This window comes from Acinonyx jubatus, chromosome C2, assembly GCF_027475565.1.
Source record: "Acinonyx jubatus isolate Ajub_Pintada_27869175 chromosome C2, VMU_Ajub_asm_v1.0, whole genome shotgun sequence".
Lineage (NCBI taxonomy): Eukaryota > Metazoa > Chordata > Mammalia > Carnivora > Felidae > Acinonyx > Acinonyx jubatus.
Window position 1 is genome coordinate 59,815,848 of NC_069384.1, and position 21,125 is coordinate 59,836,972.

The following is a 21,125-nucleotide window of genomic DNA, read 5'->3' on the forward strand; positions in this document are numbered from 1 at the left end:
ACTTGTAAGACTGAGTGAACTAGTGCACCCCATTGGCATTTGGGGAGCCCGAATCCCTTAATTAACTTTTTACCCAAGTGGCAAAAGTAGAGGATGTTCTCACCACTAAACTGATTATTTGGTGTACTCTCCTTCTCCCCTCCGCAGGATTTTGGGGACCCAGAAAGGGTAAAGAGATGATAAGAGAAGATACATCCTGAACAACTTTTATTGTGAGTAGAAAAAAATAGCAGAGTGAGCATAAGAACAGTTGGATTTAGAAAGATTAAAAGAGGAGAAAAGAGCAACATATCCAACTTCATTAGCCTTTTTCCTTTTTGTTTTTTATGTATATATCTTGGGGTGATGGGGAGAAAAGATAACCGGATTTCTTTTGAATGTCTTTGTGTCATTATAGAGTGAATGTTCTGTTCCTGTCTCTTTCTTTTTAGGCGAAAAACTAATAAAAATAGAAAAACATATATCAGACATTAAGCTCACTTCCCCCCCCCCCCCCTTCCCTTTGTAAAGAACTCTTTGTTCTCTAGTGAAAATGCTGAAAAATCCCCGGGCAGCTACTCCCTGAAACAAGTGCAAAACACTTAGAGGCTTTTGGGCTGGCTGGGAGCCAGGAGCCCTCCCGCTGTCTGCTTAGAAGAGGGAAAAAAGAGGAGAGAGGGAGAGGGAGAGAGGGGAAGACGGATGGGGGGGCAGAGGGAGAGAGAGAGAGAGAGAGGGAGAGAGTGAGGGAGAGAGAGACGGAGAGAGAGTGGGAGAGAGAGAGAGGTAGAGAGAGAGGGAGACAGAGAGAGAGAGAGAGAGAGAGAGAGAAATTGGAGCTTCCTTTAATAGACATAGGAAGCAACGTTTTTTTTCTTTTTCTTTTTTTTCAAAACTGGCGGTCAAGCGTTAAGTAACTCCCGTCCAAATCCACCTGCTAGAAATGAACTTGGGTAACCCCCCAGGGGTGCACAAAGACAGGGAAGACAGTAACATACTCCATACTCTTTCCCACCCCCCGTTGTACTGCTTCCATTCTTTCTGCTCCCATACACAAATGCCCACAGATCTCACGCCACCCCCTCTTACCCCCCAACAACAAACACAGCGAAATACATGCTCCCTCAGTCTCCTAAAAAAAAAAAAAAAAGGCTTTTCCATCTCGGTTGCGACACAGTGATAAGGGGTAGCGAACATCTCATACCTGGTGTGAATGCTAATCAGTCAGGAGTTCTCCTTTTCCCAAGACAGGGAACTGTTTCCTTCCAAATTTATTAGAACCTCCTCCACTGCCTCTTTGAAAAACCTTCTTTGTCACCCTCTCCCAAGTCCCGATACTTCTTTAAAAAAAAAATGGCTTCGGAGCTCCTTCTATTCTTGATATTGATTCTCTCTCTCTCCCCCCACCCCTCCTCCTCTCTCCTGTCTGTGTCTCTTCTGAGTGGTCTATTGATAAGTCCCTGGAGGCACTGGGTCAGCCTGCCCGTAGGAAACCAGACACAATGCACAAATCTCCGAGTGCCATTCTGCCATCAGCAAGCAGACCACGTTTAGGAGAGAGAGAGAGGAAAAAAAAAACAGTAGAGCAAGAGACAGAGAGAGAGAGAGACCAACCGAAGGAGGGAGAGAGAGACCGAGAGAGGAAGAGAGAGGGGGGAGAGAGGGAGGGGGGGGAGAGAGAGAGAGAGGGAGAGAGAGAGGGAGAGAGAGACACACACGGAAGGAGAGAGAGAGTGTGAGAAAAAGACTGATTGGAGCAGGAGGGAGGGAGAGAGAGAAAGGGAGAGGGAGAGAGAGCGCGAGGGAGAGCGACACTGCCAGTCAGGTTAATCATCCCTACTTTAATTAGCTGTTCGGCTTAGACATAAAACAATTGAATTTGAATGATCTGTCAGCAGGCTCGGCTGAACCAAAGGGGAAAAGCGAATATTACAAAAAGACTGTTGGTGTGTTCTGATAAGCAATACTGCTCGTACTGACAAATCCTCAAAGGGGGAACTATTAAAACTTACAACTAAACAAAAAGTGCAAATACAAATGGCACTAGATAGAGGTCTTTTAAAAAAGGGAGTTTTCTCCCCTAGTTTTATGAACAGTAGATATTTGTGTGCAGGTGCCCATATATTAGGGTCTGCGTGTAATGTGTGAAAGTTTATTAACGATGGTCTAGGAGCGTAGCAGACAGATGCTGCAGAGAACAAGACAGGTACAGTCAGATGCCTAGTCTAGATCTTGGAGGGAGATGGATGCTGGGAGAAGAGGCACCGTGGCAAGAGATCAGCACAGACAAAGTCAGTGGGCAGACAGGCAGACAGATTTTAGGCACGGCACGATCTCGTCTAAAAAGGCAAAAGTTCTGATGCAATAATAGGTGCAAAACAATCCATCCATCCTCTCTCCCGGGAGCACTCTAAGGTACAGTTAAAATGGATTAATCTTTGTGACAAACAGAGCTGGCAAGGCAGACTATGGCAGACACTGAAGGCGATTTGCAGACCCAGAGAATACCAGAGCCGGAAAAAGCCACGGAGATCAATCTCCCCAACGCCCTAATTTAGCAGACGAGGAAACTGAGGCCCGGAGACTCAGGCCAATAAATTACAAAGGCAATCGCAAGTTGACATTGGAACCCAGGGCCTCAGCAGCCCACCAGGCTGGTGCTCTGCCTGTCATACCAGCTAACCTCCAGTTTTCGTTACAGACTCTGGCCCAACAGGTATGGCTATCACCCTTGTCTCCAGAATAACAAGATTGCTCCATCCCTGCAGTTACTGCACAAACCTCCAGTTTTTAAAACGTCTTAATAGCTAAGTTGAACCATTTTCTTGTCCATTTTGAATTCTAAGGATAGGGATTTAAGTCTTAATTCAGTGTCAGGAAAAAAAAAGTAGAAAAATACAGCGTGGTAGAGGGCCTGTCTCGACAAGGTATAGTTGGTGTCACATTCCAAGCTAACGAAGGCCAGTGGATCGATCCACAGAGATCTCTCCCAGAGTTTGCAATTCTCTCTACGTATATCATCTGCTGTATGTCACCATGTAAGAAGATGTTGTTTTCTCCTACAAGTCATTTTTAAAATGTAGGCACACTGTGGGTGAAAGAGATTGAGGCTATTAGCCTACAATGCCGTTCTAAATCACTGGTGAGATGTGCTACCTGGAACATTAGCTGTGGGCAACTCTTCCTATATATTTCAATTGAAATGAGCTTCTAAAAGAGAAAGGGAAAACAGTATTACCTGCCCATACATTGGATGGTATCTTTTTTTTTTTTTTGACACATATGATCCTATTCAGTAAGGATCTCCTTTTTGACAACAGATAATTGAAGGTGCTTTGTTTTTTCTTTAAGGGGGAAGAGGTGCTTATGAAAAGAGCAGTACCATCAGGTGTCACTGGAGAGATGAAGTCTCTTGTCCTAAAACAAGAATCATGGTGTACATAAAAGGGAAAACTCCTTCTCAGTCATGCTTCAGTGACGCTGTTGCTACTTAGGGTGGAAGAAGAAAATTGACAGAAATGTCAGGCACCTGGGAGCCCACTGGAGGACGAGTAAGCCGAGAGAAGTCATAGCCAGAGTCATTTAGTTTATTTGTACATCAACTCCTTAACAATGGCTGCTGTGACGTGTCTAAAACACCTGGTCCACAGTCAGTCAATTTAGGGAGAGGTGGGACCACCGATTTCGACACTGGTCCTCCTGCAGGTCTCAAAGCACCTGATAGGCAAGAACCTACAGCAGAGAAGTGATGTGCTTAGTAAATCCATGTGGGGTGAATTGGGTGAAGAAGGGAATGAGCTTTGGAGTCAAAGAGACCTTTATAACACTGTGTAAGTCATGGCCACTCTCAGAGCCTCAGTTTCCCTACCTGTAAAAGGTGATAATATTAATCCCACATGGTTGTTCTAAGCATGACATGAGCTAACATATATACAGTCCATGGATGGTATTACGTGGTAATTATTATTGAGGTAGGCATACAGTGAGGGTATAAATAAACTGTGTGCTATGGATGTGCTGAGTGTGTTATATTCAAAGCATGTAGGTTCAAGACAGGGATACTCATAGTAAAGCAAGGACCTAATATACAGATTTCTACTGGAAAGCACTGGCAGTAGAGATTACAAAACTTAGAATCCCAAAGTTCTAGAATTTAAACTCCAAACATCATCTGAGAATTGTTTGATCTCTTTCTACCCAGACTTTGGTATATTTCCCAGCTCATAATAATAATAATAACCAACATATTACTGAGTACTTGATTTGTGCTCAGCCCTCTGCTAAGTACTTGATATTTGTGTCATACCTTAGTGTCACAGCAACTCTATGAATTAAGCACTACAAATCCTCATTTCATAGGAAAAAACCCTGAGGAATAGAGGGGTGAGATAACGTGTTCAAGAGCACACATCTAGTAAGTGTGGAGCTAGAGATGAAATCCAGGCAGGGTGACTTTGAAGACTGTATCCTCAACCATGATGCTGGGCTGCCACACGGTAGGTATTATTCAGTAAATATGTGTTGAATAAGACACCAGTGTTTTGATTTCATTAAAAATAAGTGAAAATCTGTGCACAATCACTTGTGCTCGGATTATGCAATCTGCACCTATATCTCTTCAGTAGCTCACTTCAGGTGGCGGCCCTTCCTCAGAAGCCAGGGTGAGCCCTGTCCCTGTGTGCTGTTGCAAATGGATGAGGCGAAGATTGCTGGCTACGACCACCCAGGGCATTTAAATATCTGACGACATTTTCAGCACTTTGAGGGTAGTGTTAGCACACGGGTTATTAATTGGCTTAATTCCAGTTCGGATAATTACATCGTGTCTCTTTAATTTTTCCCCGACTATGCCATTCTTCATTTCCTGTCACAAATGTGCTCTTTAAAAAAGCATAGGAACACACAAAAACATATAGTTATATTTAAGGTTTGCATAATAGTATGGGGTGTTCTTTTCTTCTAACTGATTACTGTATAGGAGCCATGTAATAAATGAATGAATGGGCAAAAGATAACTAGCTGAAGCTAATATTTGAAATAAACAGATTTTTAAACCATTTCCTTGGTGACAGGATTCCAATCATATAGTTTTTTTCCTCATGGGCAGATATTTCAAGAGCTGATTTATCATGATGCTCATGATAAACTGATTTCCTTATACTGTATAGTTTCCAGCACAAAAATTAGCAATGAAAACTGATCTCTTAAAGTAGAAATGACACGGTTCTGAATGGTATAGTATACTGAACTCACAGGTTTTAGAACAGTCATTAATACAATTAATAAAACCTGACTTATTTGGCAGGTTTTTTCTTCACCAAACATATTACTAGAATAATCTTCAAAATTATGGAAGAAAAGGACAAAGGATCCCAACTTAATAAACTTAGGAAAGTTTGACAGTCATAAACACACACGACCCTTCTTCTTTTCCCAAAGAATTCTTGGCCTTTGAAATACAGACTGTGTCGACATCATACCAAAGAAAATCTCCTGGAGGCATGTATTTGAATATTGTGCACAAATAGTTGAATGTATTCAAGGTAGAGCATGGTTTATTAGTCCTTTTCAGTGTACATTTGTATGAACAAGTCCACCAAATATAGGGAGCGCAGAAAGCAACAGAATAAAGGGTTAATTTATTTACTATGCATGAGAGTTTCTAGACCTTTGCTTCCTCGGCTTTTAGTTCAAAATTCCATGCATACTCTGCACATAATAATAAATGCCATAATTCAATGTATGCCATAATTTGATTTACTTTCAAGCACCTTTTCTGGTTCAGCTCTCAAAGCTTTCTTTCCTATAAACTTCCTCCAAATTATTCTTTGTGGCCCTCCGTAAATCATCATTTAAAATCAGTGTTTGTGGGATGACTCCCATGCTGTGGAGAGATCTGTATCAAACTAGCCCGATTTCCTTTTGTGAATCAGTGGTCAAGTTCCAGGTCTTATCTGAGAACTGAAAAAACAAACTGAGAAAAAAAAAGCAAAAAGAATAAAATCTCAGCCCTTTTCCATCTCTTTGACCCTTATCATAATGACAGCAGTCACTCAGTGACTATCCTCTAGTTTGTCATTCACGCCTTGAGACCGAGATCTTTGGGACAAGGTCTTTACACTCTCCTTGGCATATTTAATGTATTGTACCTGCTCTTGGTAGTAGATGGTATCTCAGATGAGCTGACGCAACAACTATTCTCTCTTAGTTCTTCATATGCAATTACAGTCTATTCTTTCTGTGTTCCTAGTATCCAATATGTACAATACTAGTGATTTGACGTTTAGACTAAAGTAGTATTATTGGATAGGATATTTAAGAATTAGGTAGCAAAAAGTACTTATACTGGTGATTTTCCTAGCCTCACCATGATTTTTACAGTAAGAAGTCCTTGGATAGCACAACTAAATTCAAAATTTAAGTGCATTTTGAATTCAAAAGAAAGGTGAACAAGATTTACTCTGAATATTAGAGGTGGTAAGCAAGCTTTTGCTTTTAGATTTAAATATCATCTAGATAGATTTAAGGAGGCACAGGATCTTAGATATAGGAAGTGTTTAGGGGATTATTTGATTCCGTCAGTTCACAGAGAAGAGCTGAAACATTTTACAGAGACATTTTGTCAGATGAGCTTAAGATTACATAACTTGGTAGAAGCAAAACCAGTGCTGGAACCTAGTTCTTCTGTTTTCTGGTCCCATTCCCTCTTCTTTATCATTGAACCTCTTACGTACTGCCGCCAAGAAAGAAGTACCTTGTTCTTAACGTAGTCCGAGAAACATATCACAAAGAGGCTGTGGAAGGCTGAATAAAGACCCCACAAAAGATATCCATGTCCTAACTCCTGGAAACTATGAACATTATCTTCTATGTCAAAGGGGTCTTGCCGATGTGGTTAAATTAAGGGTACTTAGATGGGGAGATTATCCTATATAAGGTAGGTAGTCCCTATATGTAAGCATGAGGTTCATATAAAAGAGGGGCAGGAGGATCAGAGGTAGTAGAAGGATCAGAGCTAGTAGTAACTGCTAGTAGTAGGAGATGATGATGGAGACAAGAGGTTGGAGTTATTTGTGGTCCTGGGCTGAGTACAGATGGCCTCCAGAAGCTAGAAAAGGCAAGCTTCTTCCTTTTATTTTTTATTTTTACTTATTTATTTTAGCAGATGTATTACCTTGTTGACTCAAACTGAGCCTGTGATAAAAGAATCTTCTCCCCAGTCTTCAGAAAAACGTTGACTAGGATAGATCAAGAATGGGTCTCTCTTTCTTGCCATTAAGAGCATCCTAGGTTGACATGGAGAAATCTATCTAAAGATTGTTGGTTAATGGATCAGTTGTCTATAGAGCCATCTAATCACGTTTGCCATGTCCAGTCTTAAAGCATTTCTTCATTGCTGGGTTGGCAATCAGATACCTCCAAGTTAATCTACAGTAGTAGGGTTTTGCTTTCACAGTAAAAGGGTTTTGCTGTCCAATTCTTGAGTGCCAGAAGATTTAAACTCATTTTAAACAGCAAGGTGCCCTCTTACCAGCTCCCCTCCCCCCACCTGCTCTGCTCTTTCCCAGTGGAGGTCACAAATGGAGAAAAGAATGAGGCATGAGGTGGCATCATGCAAAACAAACTTCTTCCTTATAAGACTATCTTGCCTTAATGTATCATTGCCATTCAATTACTGCAATCTGTAGAACAGCACTCCTAAAACAGTGCTCCTTGGCAGCATTAGAATTGCCTAGAAAATTGTTAGAAAAATAAATTCTTGGGCTGTACTCCAGACCTAGTGAATCAGATACTCAGAGGTGGATATATCAGTGCCTATGTTTTGAAGATCCCTTTAGGTAATTCTAAAACCTGGCTGAGAAGCACTGTCAGAGGGCAAATCTGTGAGCCTTGGCAAGTCTGGTGAAAAATATGGGCTATGAGTGAGGTCACCTGCTCACCTGGGTATAACTGTGGTTTTGTCATCAGCTATGTGACCACAGATCATGTTCTTAGTTTATCTCCTCATCTACAAAATGGGAATGATGATGTTGATAACAATAATAATAATAATAGTCCCCCTGTCCATGCATACGGCTAATGTAGGACTTAATAAGATCATGAATATGAAAACATGCTATAATGCAGGATTATCATTATGGAAGAAACATTAATTTGGATTGTGAGTGTCCTGAGACCAAGGTGTTGGGGATATCGCCTTGCTTTTTTGCATCAGCTGGGGCTCTGAAGTAATAATAGCAAAAATTCAAGCTTCAGGTGCCAGGTCTAACTCTGCAAGCCAAAATGAAGGCTGGAAGTCTGTAGACTTGTAAAGGATGCATTATTGAATGGAGGGCCCACCGATGTTTTTAGTTTCTGGAACTAAGTGCTGAATTTCTTGATTTGAAACTCCGCCTTTCTATTCATCAGGTAGCAAAATTTAGTGACAGCTCTGAATTCTATATTGCAAATGAAAGCTTGCAGCTTCTGGGATTCAGAACCATACTTCTTTATCAACTCCCAGTGATACGCAGTTTTAGTAAAGTGGCCCATGATCTCCATAATTTCCATACCATATTTTTAAATAAGCAAGAAGCTCCAGGAAGCCAGCTCAAAGACAACTGATTTTATTCACAAATTTTTCAACAGAAAAGACATAAATCTTGACAGGTGGGAAGGACTATCCAGGTCAGGATTGAAACTTTTTTAGATATTGAATCCCAAGCTCTTAGGGGGCTGGAAAAAACTCTGATACAACCAGATCAGACACAACCGTGATTTCATGGAAAACCATCAGGACTTTATCCAATCAGTAAGTATGAGAATTCTCAGAATTTGCCAAGGACTCTATATAAGGGGGGGGGGGGGGTGGTGGTGGTGCACATGTTATAAAAAAGACAGCTAAGCATCCCTTTTCCTTCTTGCATGAAGTCATAGCAGGTACGCCTCTTGGCCTGAGGGCTCTTCCATCCTCCGAAGATTTAAGTCTACAGGTCACACTCTGGCAACTCCTGTGTACCTTGAAGGATAGTTGTGGTGTGGCAAAGATTCCGTCTGGGTTGCTGTCTCCTCTGAGCCAGCCACACTGTGAGCGTTAGAAGCAGGTGTGCCTTTTAAGAGCTCTGTGTCCTTAAGAAAGTCATCTGTCCTTGTAGACTTCATAGATTCTTCCATTTGTAAAATGTGGATAATGTGTGCCTTGCCAATCTCACAAGTTGTTGAGATCACACACTGAGGATCAAAAGGGATGATGTATCTAGAATGCTTTGTAAACTAAGGATCCCTTTTGCTTGGCATTATTGATGTTATTATAATTTACAGTTCAGTAGAAGAGTAAGGTATGTGCAGAAATGTTGGGCATGGTAGTTTGCATACTTTGAGACACTTAAGTTGTATATACCTTCATGGTTTTCCCCTGAACTTACATGAACCTTCTTGTTAGGTTATGACTAAAGTGGTAACAAGAGATGTTATTTCCTTTTAGTCCCTATATGATCTCGGGGTTGATTATGATTGTTTATACATTAAACAGAATTTATTTTGGTTGCGTTCTGGTCAACGCTACTTTGAACATATCCACTACGTAAGACCAAATTCAGTATTATGAAATTGCAGAAAGCATGGCTTGCGAAGCTGGTATTGAGTAGTGAAAATATCTCCAAAAGCCATTCCTTGGCTGCTTGACATCAAACATCTACTTAGAAATATCTATTAGTTCAACAAGTATTCCTGAAGGAAAATTTGTAGTAAAGCTAACAGGCATTCAACATTTAAAAGGACAGGAACATGTATTCTGCCATAATGCAAGTTATTACTGCCTGAATTGTCCAAACTTTGTTGAAACATATCTGTGAATTGAATTCAGATGAAGATCTCATGGACTGTTGCTATTTAGGTGGCTATACGAATATATGGTACCCAATCAGTGAGTCCTTCAAGTGGAACAGAAATTAACTGTGTGGTATATTTTAATAAAATTATTAAGGTAATTGTGCAAAAAACACACTGGAATATCTTGAGCTGTTATTTAAATCTTTAGTTGTTATGTGCAATTCCACTTTTTCTGTCATGTATTCTTGACTAGACTATAGGCTCCTGGAGAATAAAACCTGACTTCTACTTCTCTGAATTTCCCATTGCCTCCAGTATAGTGGTTTATACATAGCCTTTGCTTCAACATATCTGCTGTTTAATTGGATTCACTTCTTATTGGCTTTTCTTGGGGGGCAATTAAAACACATAAAATGCCCATAGATAAGCACATCATTATCACTGAGGTAAAAGTTGTGATTCTTAATTTTTTTTTTTTTAATTCTGCATTGGGCCACTTATTTTTCCCATGTGACACCTGACCTGACTAATTATATAAGTGAATAGAAAAACATGATTCTCTTTTAAACAGCTCACTTTACGTGTATGGTGATGAGGGTGATGGTGAGGCTCTAAGTATTACAGCCCTGATGGAAAATATTTTAAATTAAAGCAAGCTACCCATAAAATTATACCAACAAAAATATGCACTCTCCCACAAACACACATTTGCACATTCTTAAACTTAAAATTAATGCAAAGAAAAGATATATTCTTTTGTTCTAGTGGAATACAAATGATGAAGACTAATAAATGAATAAATAAAGCACTGGGTAACCAAATCAATGTCTGCTCAATTCTGGTCAAGGAGGTGAAGTGAGGTTTCCCTTTGAGTCAGAGAATGTAGTGGATAAAAAGGACGTGAATAGCTGGGGGGATTTCCTGAGGCCATTGCAGACCAGCTCACACACTGTTAAGAGGCTCATTTTCATGAGACTTTTGGTTGCATTTGTAACACTTGCTCTAGGTCCCCTAGAGCATTAAGTGCCACATCACAGCACTACAAGAACAGGACTAAATGTGAGAAGGTACATTACAAGGTTCTTTTTCTTTCAGATCCAAATATCCAGGAGTTTGTAGATACTTTCATGACACCTTTTTTCTCCTTTGTTTCTCTCCCCCCTCCCCCAAACCCCACATACTCCTTTCAAGCAGGACTGTGGGGAAAGGACTTTCTGTTTTCAGTGAAAATCTAAATTCTTGTACTTAAAAAAATAACCAACTGTAAAAGCTGTGGATTAGTACAGTTAATTATTTCCATAGGTACAACATATTTCATTAAAAAAAAAAAAACCAAAACCTGGTCGGACTGCTAAATTTGTTCTAGATTACGGATTTAGCCACAATTTGGTAAGTATTTGTTCTCTATTAGGCTTGGTGCATATTAATTGGTACATATTTTAACATTCCACTACTGCATTAAATTATTAATAATTTGAAATTATTAGCTGCCACCATTTTCCTGAAGCAATGTGCTACCTATTTCTTCTAAGCTTGTCCCAAACAAAAAGTCTGGGATTTGATTTGTCAAGAAAACAAATGTGTTCAGAAAAAGGATAAGAATCAACAAAAGAATGAGATTCAATCTCAAAATGATTAGGGAGAACAAGAGCTTGTTTAATCCTCAAAGTCAATGTAAAAGATAGGCATTCAGATTTTGTAGATGAAAAACCTGAGGCTCAGAGAGGTTAAGTAACCCCCTCAACGTGCACAGTGAAGAGGTGGCAGAGCTGTGTGTTAAAGCCTCATCTGTCTGACAAAGCCAGTTCTCTTTTCTTTTAAACGTTCTATCCCTAGACACTTAAGGTCTCTGGCTATCCAGGAGTTTCTCTGGGATCTGCCATTGGGTAAATGGGGTAAAAGAGCAATGACAATCACAATAGTTGTTAAATAGATATGCATATGTATTATTCAGTATGTATAAGTGAATATACTTAATATGCATATGATTATATATACTATGTATACACCATATATATGAATACTTAACAGCCAACACTGATTAGCACTTAGAGCGTACCAGGTATTATTCCAAGAATTTCGTTATTTAGTATGTGGTATATGGTACTATTAGGTCTCATCACATCTCTGTAAGATAGAAATCATTATGATTGTCCATTTTTACAGATGAGAAAAGTAAGGCACACAACTAATAAGTGGCACAGCCCAAGGTACTTTCCATTACGCTACCTCTTTCATGAACCTTTTCCTAGTTGTTACCTCCTTGAGAACATACCTGACTTCTAGTCTATTCTTCTACGACTTTGTTACCTCTTAGATGATAATGAGTGAATCTTAGAAGATGGGGGAACTCAACTATCAACTAGTCAATAGTTTGTTGCTAGGGAAGAAAAAGACACAATTTAGTGGAAAATCCCCATTTGTAGAAGAGAAAGTTCCCTAAGGAAGACATTATGGCCTGGAAAATAGGGGAGACACTTCGGGTGGATGGACTTCCTGGGTCCTTCAAAACATAATAGCCATTAATACATAAGCCCAATTTATCATATAAAACCAATTTAATATTTAATGAGGACCTGCTATGAACAAAGGACTTTGCTAGGATCTAAGCTCTAGAAAATAGCTACAAAGATAAATAAGAAGACATAAACCTAGTATTTAGAATCTGGAAGAAGATAAACACCATATAATTAAAATACAACACAAAATAAAGCAAATACCATAAAAGGTTGCTAACAGAATTCTGTAGGTTTAGTGGCTTCAGGAATATTATTTGATGATGGACACTGAAAAAAAGTTACCTGAAGAAAGCAGTGTTTGCGATAGACTTTGGAATATGGGTAAAGTTCTAACAGAACCTGGAAAGAGAAGTTTTAGGCAAGGGATACAGAATAAGAGCATGGGGAAAGGAAAGCACAAGGTGTACTTGGGATTGATTTGATTACTTCTAGACTACCCAAAGGATAGCAATAGGAGTTTGAGGTGCTGTGGGTGGCACATCCAGTGGAGATGTCCAGTGGCAGCTGGAAACCCATCTTCATGGTACTAGAATTGACAGGTCAGAACTAGATATTCCAATCTTCAGGGGTGTTGCAGCTCTACGGGTTCCATGAACTTGCCCACAGGCTTCAAAGATGTAGTGAGGGAAAAAAGAAAGGCAAACATACATTTTGCGGGCACATGAAGGGAGAATTATTGAAGGATGCAATGGAGCCCAAAGCTAAAGAATGCTCTAGAGAAGTGGAAATGGCTCAAACCGTCAAATCAGAAACAGTAAAAACTAACACTGCCAGGAGAGAGCTGGAGTCTTCAGCTCTGTACCCATCCTGGAAAGGACCACCTCTTACTCATTTACACTTTTTCCCCCAACTCATACCTGTACTCAACCACACACATAAACACACATTTCCTTCTTCTGGGAAAAAAAATGGTATTATTAGCTCAAACTCTATCTGGAAGTTTTATGAGTAAAGTTCAAATTTTATTGCTTAAGTTTTACTTAAAAGATGACTGAGTTTTTGATGTGTGGGTCAATTGTTCCTTGGTGGGAGTGTAAATTTATTCATATTTTATTTAACAAATACTGTTGGAGTCTTTCCTATTTGCCAGTCACTGTGCTAAGTGGTGGCATTAGAAGAATTTCCACAAATGCTGAGATGGATTTTTCACCTGTGAGCTTTGCTTCCTATGGAAGCCAAGTGGGACAAAATTGCTTCCTATGGCCAAATGGGACAAAATTGATGCCTTTGTGATGATGAGTTTCAATTCCAGCCCTCTAAGAGTTTTTATGTTCATGTTATTAACTGCATATATATGTGTAGTTTTTCTGTTCCAAGATGTTTTTTTTTTAAGTTTTGAATAACTTTTGGTGTTAGCAAAAGGTGCTGTAGATGAACAAACCCATTCCAGGGCATAACAAGAATTGATTCTCCTGCTTTGCCATGATGACAGTCTAGTATGTGGTCAAGCAGGAATATTTTTCAAGTATTTAAAACAACGATGGAAATCTTATTCTTGATTGTATGCTCTAAAGTATAAAGGCAAAAAAAAATCAGCTTTACAAAGATAATTGAAAAATAGCTCAGTATATGTTCCAACTGTTGGGTCTAAATGGAATAAGGAAGCTTTGGGGAAGTGAATCTATAAAGCTATCCTTAGGGCCTATTTATTTGTTTATTTGTACATATTTTTTACATATGTATATATTTTTCTAATACTGCCCTGAGACATCAGTTTAACCTTTTTCTTATATGCAAATTTTTCCCTTTTACAAAATAAGAATCTTGCTGCATACGTTATTTTGTAAACTGCATTCTTTTAAGACATATATTTTTAAACCCTGCATAGTATTCCATTCCACAGATATGTCAACATATATTTAAGAAATTCCCAAGTTTTGAACATTTTGGTTACATTCCAATTTTTGTCACATTCCAATTTTTGTCATTTTCAATAACGCTCTGTTGAGTGCTATTGTGCAAAGCATTCGCGGTGCTATTATTTACTGGAAAGAAATTTTTGGAAGCTTTAAAATTTAAAACTATATGCAAAGAAAGAAAGGAACTTGCTTTATACATCTACCATAAGCAAAGGAAGAAAAGTCAAATGCTTCTAGGAGCCAGGATGATAGAATAAATGAGGGAGGTGGGTGTGGCATAAAACATGGGGTGATAGGAATTTTGTCAAACTGGAAAGGACATGGCTTGTCTGCAGGGAGAGGCCACTGTTCAGGTCCAGATATTGGTGCCATGTAAGAATGCAGGTCTAATACTGCCAGATCTCCAAATTAGCAGGAGAAACCGGAAGAAGTTGGATTTTTTTTTGGTGAGATTTCTTGATCTTTAAAGGTTGGCTCAAACTCTCAAATTATTTTAAGATACTCTTTGGACACCAGTTTCCCCTCCTCCCCCACCCCCCAATCTATGGGTTAGTTAGACACAGCTCACAGGTCACTGGTTTGTAATCTTCAAATGAAAGAAAGGGAAACATGGTGTTTGGAAATACATTTCTATGTAGGGAGTTAAGCAAATAAAGTTTTGCTTCAAGTTTTTCCAGTAACAAGGGATGTGATGTGGAGAAACTGAACCTCAATATGCAAACCTTGGGAGATGGGTAAATACTGCTCTCCATTAACTACAAGCTTCTAAAGGGTCTCAAACTTCTCAAAGAAACATGCTTTAATTCCATAAAACTTTAGCCCAGTGCTCTGTATTTTGACATCTAATGCTGATTTCCCTTCATTTTACATCTGAACAAACATTTCCCATTAACATCCACCTGCACTACTTCCTTGCGTTAAGAGGAGGTGGTATTTGGCTATGCTCTGGTTCTGATTCATGAGAACTCAGCCCAAGCCCAACATTTCTGTTCTTAACAGATTTTGGTTTTTAAATCTGTAGAACACAATGTTTCCCTGGGCTGAGTTCTAGCATGCCAAGTTTTGGCTGGCCACAGACTTTGACATCTGAGTGAAAAATCTTTCAACAATGGCATTTAAACTGAAGAATCAACAGACCTTTAATTATAACACTGCTTGTAATCCCCCCCCCCCCTTTATCATGATGTTCAAATTGCCTCAAATCACTAACTGCACGGACAGCATGTTATTCATTTGCCATTCCATAATTTGGAAACTCAGTGACTTGAGATTGTGTATTAATTTTTGAAAAATCAGTATGACTTTATTCACTATAAATCAAAGAGGCCTATAGAATGCAGGTCAAAATTACTGATTCATTAGAAATAAGAAACAAAACCACTCAGCATACAATTTCTCAACTTATCTAAAACGTTCAAGATTTATTTAGATAAGAGTAATATTTCTACTTAGAAGTTAGGCATTAAATCTATCAAAATACGAAGTTTCTTTTTTGTGAGGTTTCACTAAGTGCCTCTGTATTTCTCCATAAAATGTTAAGTGACCGTTTTTTATGGCTTTTTTATGACACAGACTCAGATCACCCTATGTTTCCCTTATGTGCAAAAGATACTTCTATACTGCTAAAGTACATTGGGAATCCTTTGAAAACTTCCTTTTTTGGAAATCAATGTTGAAAGGTACTTAGCTGATATTCAGCCTATCTGAATATATTTAGTGGGCAAATTGAGATTAAAAATGTAAATGTGCAAGATGTTTTTCTATTGTTAAATCCTACATAGGTTTTTGTTTGTTTTTTAAATAGAGAGACTGGTTATAAGGAATGTGGGCATAATTTCAGTCCCTTTTCATCTTGAAGAGAAACCTGGCTCTAAATTTCCAGGAAATGTATTTATTTAGACCAAACAACATGCCAAGCTTTTAAGCATAATTTCTAATCTTTATAATATGTTTACAAGATGGATATCATTAATCTTGGTCAAATTACTTGATTTATTGGAGCCTCAGTTTCTTTTTCAGTAACAGATTAATGATACGGATTTTGGAGTCTTTCGTCCATGGATTTTAAGTGGTGGAGTTTGGAGGCAACTCCAGATCTGACTTCAAAACCTCTGCTTTCTCTTTTGTGGGTGGGGAGGAATACCTCCCTGGAACGTAGACACTTTTCCTTGTGTAATCGACCTTGCTTTCTTGATACAATGGGTTATCAGAGAAGTCACATTCTCAATTATGCTTAGCACTACCTTGTGATTCTGAAATTCGTCTTCATCTAGAGTATAAAATTCATATTCTAAGAAAGATATGGTAAGTCTCCTAAGTCTCTGATTTCCTGGACAGACCTGGTTTCAAATCTTGCCTTTTACTATACCCACAAATATGCTTATATTTATAAAATGATGTCCTGTCTTTGTTCAGAAAATAAGGCTCTCATTATCTACTTTGTGTGTAAACTGTAATAAAAGGTCCAGGAACCTAGTACCGACCAGCACAGAACACTGAAGAATTGGACCCTCCAAGGTAGAACCGGTAGAAGGAATCCAATTCAAAGTTGTTGAGGGGAGTGGAGATGATAAATAATATTAATAGTAGTAACTATATATATTGGACACTTAACAAAACGTTGCTGATTCTATGTATCATATTTAATCTTCACAGACGCCCATTTTACACATGAGAAAACAGAGGGTTAGAGATGATAAATAACTTGCTTATGTTCATGTCCCTAGTGATTAGCATCTGCCCCCCAGTGCTTAAGCTTCACTTATTTACTAAACGATCTCCAAGAGCAGGGGAACAAAATGTAAAAAGGTAAAGAGCAGTCATAAGATTATAAATAGGAGATGGGGCACAACTCAGGATTTGGAGTGGGGACAGAGTAAGACTGAAGGAGGTAGGTCCAACATGGTGGAGGTCAGCAGGTGTCTGCTATAGGGGTGTCATGTGACATTAAAAGTATAGGGACATGCAGAGCTGAGAGAGACAGGAACCTTAGGTGGGGGGTGGTAGATAAGATACACTGGGATGCTTGGCTGATTGCCTATGTTGTTCTCTTTTACCAACATAAATAAAGCTTTGTATGCTGGGGGACAGAGGGCAAAGACGATGTGTCTGAGAGACCTACTTAGAAACATCTCTTTTCACATGTCACTTCCTGGAGGGGGGAAGAAACCCAGCTGTCTAACAAGTTTCTTTTTAAAAATACACATTTCTCTAAGAGGGTTAAACCTCATTCACACCCTTGAGTAAATTGCTTTAATGAGGTTGCCAGACCACCTAAGTGTAATTAAAGTCACGGAGCCACAGTTTGGGGAAAGGTAACGTAACGGAGCTGAAGCATGGAAGAAGGGTTGTGGGCGGTGATACAAATGAGGAGAAGGACTTTCCTAGGAGAGTAGGAGGGCGCCACATCTAATTCTATGCAAATACTGTGAAGATCTACAGAAATGTCAAGTACTAGCATCGTCATTATCGTTAATTCTACTCTGCGCTGATGTTTAGAATTTTGGTAGTAGCCAGTGAGAAATCAAAATCACAATCGGTTGCTAATTTCTGATGTAAAGACTGAGCAGAATGCCCTACTTGTGGCATTTCCTCCATATAGAATTGTCAAGCAAATGGGATGTCACAATTAGTTGTAAAGTTGGAAGCCCTCATATTTCCCAAATGCCAACCTGTTTCTGCAGTCTAGGTTAATCCAGCCCAACCTGTCAGTTTCAGCAGACTATTTCCTCAGTGGGAGGAAGGGAGAAAGAATATAGATAGTGGAGAAAGAATGGATACCTCAGCCCTGTCCTGCTTTCCACCTGTGTGGCCCAGTACAGAACACTCTAGGCTTTTGTGGGGACTTCAGAATGTATCTTCCATGAATGCTAAGCAATAAAGGAGCCATGTACAAGTTTAATTCTGAGGTGTGTGATGAAAAACGAACAAAGAGATGTTAAGAATGAGCCCATTAATGAGAAAGCTCATGTGCCCCCAGTAGAATCTCATTAAGGTCTTTAATGTCATTCCAGACCTGTGCTGGGTCTATGGTGTGGTGGGCATGTTTGAATTCCCCCAAATTCACATGATGTAATTGTAATACCCAATGTAGTGGTGTTGGGAAGAGAGGCCTTTGGGAGGTGCTCAGGTCACGAGGGCAGAGCTCTCCTGAGTGGGATTCGTGTTCTTATAAAAGATGCCCCACAGAACTTCCTTGTCCCTTCCACCACATGAGGATACAAACAAACAGAAGGGAACCATCACCGGCCTTGCTGGCACCCTGATCTCAGACTCTCAGCCTTCATAACTGAGAGATACATTTCTGATTATTATAAGCTACCCAGTCTGTTATAGCAGCCTGGACGACTAAGACCGTCTACACAGGTACTTCAGAAATGCTCATATATACAATCTGACAGGTACAATCAGAGGCAGCACAAGGACCACACGCCTCGACAAGCACAGCCAGAACAATAAAATCATCTCTAGAGCACAGGCGGACTTGAATTCTGGGAATGTGGATGCTCCTCGGGTGTGGCTGGAGGAGAGCATGATGTATGTGTGCATGGTCATACCCTTCTTGGTTTTCTTCCCCTTCCATCTTCCCCATACACATATCTTTCCTATTTTATAACACCACAGGAGTCTTCCAAATTCAGTGCTTTTCAAATACACTTTGTATTTTACTCCTAACTTAAAGGGGGGGGGGAGTGCTTTGTTATAGATGCACTGAATTTGACAGCAAATTTGTTATTTTGGATTCTTATTGGTGACTTGTGGCTCAAAAAGCACATTTTGTCTAAATATTGATAACACTTCAGAATATAGGAGCTGGGAAGCCTAGCCCAGTGGTTACCAACCCATGCTGTCTATGAGTATCACCTTGGGAGGTTTAAAAAATACAGATTCCTGAGCCTTGGCCCCCACCCCGTGCTTCCCCAAGTGAATCTGATATAATGTCAGTTTTGGCTGCTTGCAGCCAGTTATGGGGACTGAGGATCTTTTTTTTTTTTTAATTTTTTTTTAACGTTTTATTTATTTTTGAGACAAGGAGAGACAGAACATGAACAGGGGAGGGTCAGAGACAGGGAGACACAGAATCTGAAACAGGCTCCAGGCTCTGAGCTGTCAACACAGAGCCCGACGTGGGGCTCGAACTCACGGACTGTGAGATCATGGCCTGAGCCGAAGTCGGACGCTCAACCGACTGAGCCACCCAGGCGCCCTCTGAGGATCGTGATCAACCTTTTCATTTAACTGACAAGACATTTGAGACCCAAAGAGGAACAGTGACTTCCCTAAGGTCACACAGGAATATATACTATGTATGAAGATAAAGATTGTGGATGATGTGAAATTGACCCCATTAGCTATATTCCAAATTACTTCCTTACTTTAGAATATATTTTGTATGTTTGTATGTATAATGCAATAATTCCTTCATCACCAAGCCACTAGTGTGGCATTCCAAGTCTGATTAAGAAGAGGAAGGAAGTGAAAACAACTTGCACTCAGCCCAATCTGGCATCAGGTAAATCACACGTAAGTTTCTCTGATGGGCTTCGCTTCTTGCCTCTTTGTCCTCATCGTCTTTTTTTTTTTTTTTAATTTTTTTTAATGTTTACTTATTTTTTTTTTTCAACGTTTATTTATTTTTTTTGGGACAGAGAGAGACAGAGCATGAATGGGGGAGGGGCAGAGAGAGAGGGAGACACAGAATCGGAAACGGGCTCCAGGCTCTGAGCCATCAGCCCAGAGCCTGACGCGGGGCTCGAACTCCCGGACCGCGAGATCGTGACCTGGCTGAAGTCGGACGCTTAACCGACTGCGCCACCCAGGCGCCCCTGTCCTCATTGTCTTTGAGACAGAGATAACTCCACATCTCTATCTCCAGGCCTGACCTTTTGGCTGCGCTGTAGTCTCATGTCTCCAAAAGCCCCTGGGTATCTCATGGATATCCAGTCAGTACCTTGTCTCAGTGTGTTCAAAATTAAGCTCGTGCCTCCTCCTCCCAAATGTGCACCTGCTCTGTAGCCCTCTGCTTCCATTTATGGTCCCACTCTGGCTCAAAAACATAGCGATGTCTTTGGTGCTTTCTTCCCCCTTGCTCCCCAAAGATGATAGGTTAATTCTCTTTCTGCCATGTCTCATAAATCAGCTCAGCAGCTCTGTTCGCTCCCTCTGCCCCTGCCCTAGTTAGGGCCCTCACTGCCTTCTCCTGCATTGCTGTGATTGTCTCCTACCTGACCTGTGCCCTCTGGTCTCACTCCCTATTCGGGTCCGCTTTATTCACTGTTGCCAGGTTAATCTTTTCGAGGCACAGCTCTGATTATGTTACTCTCCTACTAAAAACTTTCAATAGCTCCCCGTTGTCTACGGAATAGAGTCCATATTCCTTGGCCTGCTAATCAAGCCCTCTCACTTTCTGGTCTCCATCTGCTTCCACCGCTTTATTTCCCACTCCTCGCCTCTACACAGGGCATGCTCTAGTTAAACTCAACTAACTTCTCTGCAGAATCTTTCCCCTCTGATTCTTCCAAGCATTGTTCATGGTTTCAGAAATGCTCTTTTCTTTTCTCTATCTTTGTGTGCTCAAGTCCTCCTTGCCTTTCAAGGCCCAAATCCAGTATCAGCTCTTCTGGAAAATCCCCCCGTTAGCCCTTCTCTGAACTCCAGTATACTAGTTTATCTGTGTTATAGCAAAGTAGGCACGGGTCTCGGCTCTGCCGCTAGATTAAACTTTTCTGAGGGCAGGGTGTCTTGTTTGTCTGTGTATCCTTTCCATTGCTGTTCACACAGTGCACTGCTCACAAATATTTGCCACGTGAACGAGTTAATGCGTAGACTTTATATGCAACCTAAACAATGTTGGTTGTTTGTTTTCCTAGCCCAAACCAGATTAGAAGTAGTGCATTTGAGAAGGAATGAGGATCTTAGAGGCTTGCACAACAAGAAGTAACTTGATAGCTAAAGAAGA

The 21,125-nt window shown here is 40.1% G+C and overlaps 1 protein-coding gene across 50 annotated transcripts in view; it reads right to left on the bottom strand.

Annotated features, from left to right (window-relative positions):
* The window catches only part of ZBTB20 (zinc finger and BTB domain containing 20), a 762,566-nt gene that overhangs the window by 120,102 nt on the left and 621,339 nt on the right, over positions 1 to 21,125 (bottom strand). For 2 of the 50 annotated variants that reach the window (XM_053221877.1, XM_027061984.2), the window contains exon 1: positions 1,184 to 19,736. The exons of the other annotated variants lie outside the window; for them this stretch is intronic. The gene's annotated coding sequence lies outside the window, so the exon portion shown is untranslated. Of the gene's footprint in view, positions 1 to 1,183; positions 19,737 to 21,125 lie in introns of those variants that run through there. 50 annotated transcript variants of the gene reach the window in all.